Below are 7,264 nucleotides of genomic sequence, written 5' to 3' on the forward strand. Positions count from 1 at the left end.
GTGAACACACACACTTGCACACACACACAGACATACACACACACACACACATACACACACAACACACACACGCGCACGTTTTTTGGATCATCATGGCTGGCCTAAATTAGCACGCGGAGTTGAAATGAACTCAAATGAAGGAAGTCTGCAGAGATTCTGAACTCTGAGTTCTGGTAAATTATTGAAAAAATAGCAGTAGCTTTACATAATGCAACAGAAATAAATGAAAGATATGGGACAGGACAGCAAATGACAGGCTGTGTGTGTGTGTGTGTGTGTGTGTGTGTGTGTTTGTGTTTGTGTGTGTGTGTGTGTGTGTGCGCGCAAGCATGTGTGCATGTGTGTTTGTGTTTGTTGCAGACAGTGTGTCTGTGTCTGTGAAAGAGATACTGTGTGTGTTAGAGGCAGTGTGTGTGTGTGTGTGTGATGATAGTAACAGATGTTGATATAGGTCATTGTGATGAGTTTTATTGTGATGTCAGTAAATTGTTAATTTAAACAGTGTATCATTAGTGCCTGTGTAACTGCAGGGTGTATTTTACCCAATCGCTGCTTTACATCTGCCATCAGAGAGAACGCAGCAGAGCCAGTAAGGTACCAGTGTAAGGGAGAAATTCAGCCGTCTTTCTCCTCACTTACATTTTCCTTCCAAATTCTGATGACACATCTGATATGTAAAGTAATATGAATTACCCATCAAACTTACACCTTCAGAGGCATCCACCTGTCTTGTCACAAGGCAAATCTCATATATCTTTAATACATTTTTACTGACTTTATTGTTTTTTTGTCATTCATCAGAAAGATTGCCTTTGATACCCATGTAAACAGAAGGCTGTTTTTTGCGCTTAACTTCCTGTTGTTTTCAAAGAGTGTGAACCAGACGCATGCTGAGAAAATCAGTAAATAATACATGAGTATAACTGCACAATGAAATAATTAGGGGGGAAAAAAAAGGTCGCTTTTCCGTAAAACGTCTTATTTGTGTAATAATCCGTCTGAATGTTTGAAGCCTCTGTCTGTGACACAGGGCAGGATTGAGTAATTCTCAAGGAATTACGATGAGCCGTGTTTCCATTTTGAGGTGGATTAGAATAATCTGTGCTAATTGAGTTTTCTCATACACACCTCCTGGGGAGAGTCTCTCATGGCTTTCAAATGCTATCAATAAAACTCAGAAATATCTGACTGATTCTAATTAAGGATTTCGTTGGGACGCATGCGGTTTTTCCAGGCAGTATGTAGGCTCATGTCCATGCATAATTAGGCATTTGATATTGTGCTACCGTTCAAAACCAAACAACAGACAACCAAAACAAACAAGTTTATCTTTTCTTTTGGAATGTGGATGATTTGAATCAATTCCTATTTACTTATTCAAGGGTAAAAACTACCAATCTATGCTGATTAAGTAAACAAATAATAAAATGACAACATAATCATATAGAAATAGATATATAATGTCTAGAAATTTATTGATATATATGTATAGAAATATATAAAGGTAAGAAACAATGGGGAAAAACATATAAAAAAATCATAACATTTTAATGTGTCTTGTCATCAGTGGGAAAGTCTTTTTGTCAAATATCGGTTGAGTACTGTTTTTTAAAACCTCCTGTATCTGTCATACTCTTAGTTCCTCATTAAGTTCTTTTGAAAGTGAAACATTCGCCAATAGGTTCACTTGCGGTCGACGGGAGGTGACCATTGGTCTGTGGCTGTATGATAAATTCACGCTTACATCTATTAATCAGTTCCAGACTCTCTGTGGAGGATATTTATATTTTCTGCTGACTTCTCTCTTTTTAAGAAAATCCTTCTGAATGTGTAAAGATGCATGGCTTCATTAACGGAACAGATGACTGTGGCATATGCAGCTATAAAGACTATATAACATGACTGACATACAACACATTTCACCTCAGATCCTTCAACCGCAGGCAATTCAAACCATTTAAAAAGCCTGTTTTTTGTTTAGTGTATGTTTACAGTGCATAGAGGGCCCAATGGTATAGGACAAAACCAAAATAAAAGTCTGTTTTCTGTCTGAATATGTTATAATTTCAATTTTATTTTTACATGCATTTGCAGAATCTGTGAGAGCACCAAGGTGTCCCAAGTACATTTTTCTCATAAATATCAGAGGAAAAAACAAAACAAAACAAAACAGAGAACTGAACATAATTTATTAAAAACTACTAGTACACTGAATGCATATATATATTTTTTGCATTATCAATGTTGCCTATATTTGGTCTCATCCGATATTTTTTTCTTTTTAATTTGAGAGATGCATTGAATCTCACTCAATGGAGACATTTAATGTTTAAACCTGTTCTTTTTCAGTTTAGAGTGTTGTGTAAGCAGACAGTGGAGAAGTCAAGACCTCTTCACTGTTTTTAAAAGAGTCTTTTCCAGAATGTGACACATCATTAGTGCAAGCAATTAACACCAATGTTGGTCTTCAAACAGACATTGTCTCTCTGTCAAACAAGCTCAAGTAGCATTTCATCTTCTGAGAAAACAAACTCTCTCTCTTTCTCTCTCTCACACTCACACACACACACACACACACACACACATCCAGTACATCGTTCAGGTGCTGTTTTACATTAGTTATGTCTATTTAACCTTTACAGTAACAAATAAGAATTTACCACACCACTACTGAACTGAACACAACTTGACCTAGATTCTAACCACACTGAATCTTTGCCTATTTTCTATGCTAATAATAATTAAACCACTACAGAGTCATTTTAAAACACCCACTATTGTGTTCTCAGATATCATTCCTCTTATTATTAAGAATATTATCAAGCCACACCTTACTGAAAGCCTAAGCTTTGCTTTCTCCAAACCTCATTCATGTTATCTCCATATTTCAGTGCATGAACTACTGTGACCTACAGTGTATGTCTACTCAGTGTTCCATGGTTATGACATCACTGTCTGAGCCTTGTTTCCACTGGCTGTTTGATTGACACTTGGGGATTAGGGACAGTAAAGTGTGCTCTTTAAACCAATCGCTCAGCCCCCTCTGCTCACCTCACCAGCTTTTTCTAATCATTTCCATGGATAAAAAACGGATATCAGATCATTCTCGGAAAGATCACGGTAATTAAATTGACTGATGTCTGTATTCCCAGACCTGAACCTCCTGTCTTCTGCTCCAGCCTTTTAAATACCAAGCGTTTTTTAATATCGACATTTCGCACGGCTTAAAAAGGCATTAAGAGAGAGGTGGAACGTTGACTTTATATCCTGGTCTAGCCTTTGCCATCTGTGTTTTTATTATCTGGGAATAAGGGAGGATTCATGTAAAGATCAGTCAGCGAGTGCATATCTCGTGTGGCGTTTTTGAAGTGACAAAGGCATTTGTGTGTCAAGGGTCACATGCAGAAATCCAGCCATTCAAATGTGTCAAAAAAAGAATACAAAACTTGAAAAAAGAAGAAAAGGAATCAAATGGTTGTTTAAAGATTCTCAGAATTACAGGGTTCTGTCACACATCTAGACAAACTTGGCAGTGCTTTATGGCTCCTCTCAAACGGCCTACATGTTAGTATGTTTAGTCCTGATGTATACACATAGGGACTGAACAGCAAGCCATGCCTGTGTGTGTGTGTGTGTGTGTGTGTGTGTTCGTGTGTGGAAATTTTCTTCAGAATTGATACAAACTTTTACACTTTCCCAGCTGCAGTTAATCTTCCCTTTTTTTGTTATAATTTTGGTAAAAATGCTTTTTTCTTGGTTTTGTAATTTTGGTAATTTTGGCAAAGAGTGACATTTACATGTAATTCACTAAACAACTGCACTTAACCGAACCTCCAACGTTCTCTCCCCCCATACAATGCACACTCTCTCTCGCTACACACACACACACACACACACACACACACACACACACACACACACACACACACACATACACAACTTTAAAGTCACTCTCAGCAAACATTTATCTGTCAGACTACCCTTTCTACTATTTTGTACTCTTTCTTTCTTTCTTTCTTTCTTTCTTTCCCAAGAACAAGAGAACAGAAATTTCTGTCTGAATGGACTGATATATTCCTCTCATCTGCTTTATTATGTTGGTCTGAAAATACATAATTGATGAGAAATGAGCACAAATCCACCAGACCTCTTTTCTGATCATTTCAGCCATTTTACACAAAAAGAGAGAAAGAAAGAAAGAAAGAAAAAAAGAAAGAAAGAAAGTAAGTATGTCTTATCTAACACAGTTCCATGTACCACAGATATTAGCTCATACAGAATTGGCACGGTGGATATGTAGGCTGTCTAATCCAGACAAGCACTGATGCAACTGTAGGTCAGATTAAATGACCCTTAAGACACCTTAACCAGAATTACAGAGAAACATCATCATTAACCATGCTCAAAACAAACAGTCATTCTCTACAGCAAAAATACTGTTGCAAACCAAATGTGGACTGATTCTTTCTCAAGGTCCAAAGAAACTATAAATCTATACTTATGCTTCTACAGCCATAGTTACATCATTCACACATGAGGTCTGCAGATCTACAGAACACTTCAAATTAAACAAAAGCCTAATATTTTGGTATCTATGATATTCAAGTTGGGCAAATAAATTGATTTCTAAGCATAAAGCTCAGTCAAGTTTTGATGTACTAATGTCTTCAGCATACATAGAGGTTGTTTGCTTGTCCAGACTTCTAAAGTAACCAGCAAAAGGTTAAATGATGTTACGCTAACATCAGTGAACGTTTAAGTGCTTTTAAACGGAAAGCTCTGGCTAATTTGACCTTCAGCAAACCACGACTATAAAGTATGAAATATGTCCCCATCGACTGAGAGAAATTTACGCCTCATGGTTTTTCTGATCAAACAGTTTCCCTCAAACCTCAGCTGGGTAGTGAGGGAGTAATGACAGAAATACTTGGAAGAAGTGATGGAGGGCAGTTTTTAGAATGTAAAATGGAATTGCAAATATTTTCATTTGCCAACTCAGCACGACTGGGTTTTGATGTAGGCTATTGTTCTGCTATTCCTGTGAGATTAAAACCCAATTCGGGGTGCAAGACCTGCGCCCACACACACACACACACACACACACACACACGCACACGCACACACAGAGGAAATCCAGGAAACCCTTAAATGCTGCACTTTGCAAAAATAATTTGGACGATCTCTCTGAGGAGACATTTCAGGCCAATTAGTCCTTTGAGAGCTCTGGAAACCATTATGCTCCCTCAGTCAAAACACCACAGTGCCACATACACACACACACATGCGCGTGCACACATGCACGCACACACACACACACACACACACACACACACACACACAAGCCATAAAACACAACAGTATAACACCAATAGTGTATTCAGTTGTTAGTTTTTTCCATTAGCCAAATATAAGTTTTATAATTACAAATATGAACATAACACATTACCTCTTGCTTGACAATGTAACGTTTACTCTGACAAGATTATGACTTTCCGAGCACAGTTAGAAAATCCTATTTATAGGAATGATCTTTTTCTGTTACTTGCTGATGATGGCTGATGATGTACATATTTATCTGTAGCCTTGTTGTGTGGTTATTACATCCATAGTCATCTGTCATAGCCTGCATGTTATGAAGTACTCCCTCTCTCTCCCATACTGAGAACAGATTTCTACTTAACATGTTGCATTTACCATTAGAAGCTTTGTCTGTAATCAAATTTTCATGCTTGTATGGACGAATGTTCTTCCATTCTGATTAGGTTTGAGTTACTTCTGTCTTTTTAATGTTCGGTTTTACATGTCGAATATAACCTTCCAGTGTGACTAAACCATAGCACTCTCTGAATATGTTTGTGTGTGTGTGTGTGTGAAAGCTGTAAATATGCTCTTTCAATTTCCGTGAGTGTTTTATTTCTTTTTTACTGTTCAAGTTATCTCACAAAATGGTTAAATGTTTTTTTTGTTTGTTTGTTTGTTTTGTTCAAATGGTTTAATAGTTTCATTTTTTTCATTGGATGTTTTTGATGGGGCATGATGATGAGAACAACAGGCTGAAAACTCAAAAATAGATATGAGTGGGAGAAAGAAAGAGAGAGAGAGAGACAGAGGCAGAGAGCGAGCGAGAGAGACAAACAGACAGATAGACAGATTGAGAGGGAGAGAGAGAGAGAGAGAGAGAGAGAAAGAGAGGTTAGATAAGATTAACTTGCTCTTTGTGGCTAATGGGCTGTTACAGGGGTCATTACACCCCATTTGCACCTTACACGCCAAGTACGGATGCAATCTGCCGTGTGTGTGTGTGTGTGTGTGTGTGTGCGCGCGTGCATGGTAATGTGTATGTGTATATTTGTGTAGGTGTGTGTGTGTGTGAATATGTGTGTGCTGAATCTCAACCGTGTCTAACTTATATCTGTTAAAACAGTGGCTGTCTCTGTTTATGTGGTGACTTTGTGTGTGCGCTCATGCGTCCACCCTCTTTAGGCATGGAAATGTTGCTGTGTGTGTGTGTGTGTGTGTGTACAGTTTGGGTGGGCTGCGGCTCAATGTTATGGTGTAATTAAGAGAGAACAGAAGTTCACTTATTCCTTTATAGCTCCTTCTGGTGACTACAGCCTGTAGAGAGAAAGCTAAGCTGTCCAGCCTAACACACATTCACACACACACACACACATCTGCAACACACCGCACAGGGCTCTCACTCATTACTGTGTCACTCCTTTTCCACCGTAGATATGAAGATCGAGAAAAGAAAAAAAGAGGATGTTTGGGGTGGGATCAAGAATAGAGGATGAAAATGAGAGAAGAGAGGGAGAAAAAGAGGGAGTGAAACACTAGAAAGCTTGTTGAGAAGAGAAAGAAAGACTGTTTTCTCTCATGAGTCTTTACAGGGCAATGTTACAGTGTCATAGCCTGTTAACCTGAGAGAGCACAGAGCAAAGTCTCCGTCTAACAAAACCACCAGACTTTGCATTCCGTCTGACTTAAACACACATACAGACACGCACGCGCACACACACACACACACACACACACACACACACACACACACACTTAAAAATCCAAGACTTCTGTAACACTGAAATTCTCCTCCCTTACCAAAAACAACCCACACGCATGCGCACACTCATATTAAACCAAAGAATGCTAACGTTAGCATTATTTTTTTCCCTGTCAGCTTGTATTTGCTCTTCATTCATGCCTAGCTAAACCAAACTTGAAAAAAAAGAAGCGTATATTGATAGTTTATATACTCTTGCTAAAA

The sequence above is a fragment of the Chanos chanos genome, chromosome 10 (genome assembly GCF_902362185.1).
Source record: "Chanos chanos chromosome 10, fChaCha1.1, whole genome shotgun sequence".
Taxonomy (NCBI): domain Eukaryota; kingdom Metazoa; phylum Chordata; class Actinopteri; order Gonorynchiformes; family Chanidae; genus Chanos; species Chanos chanos.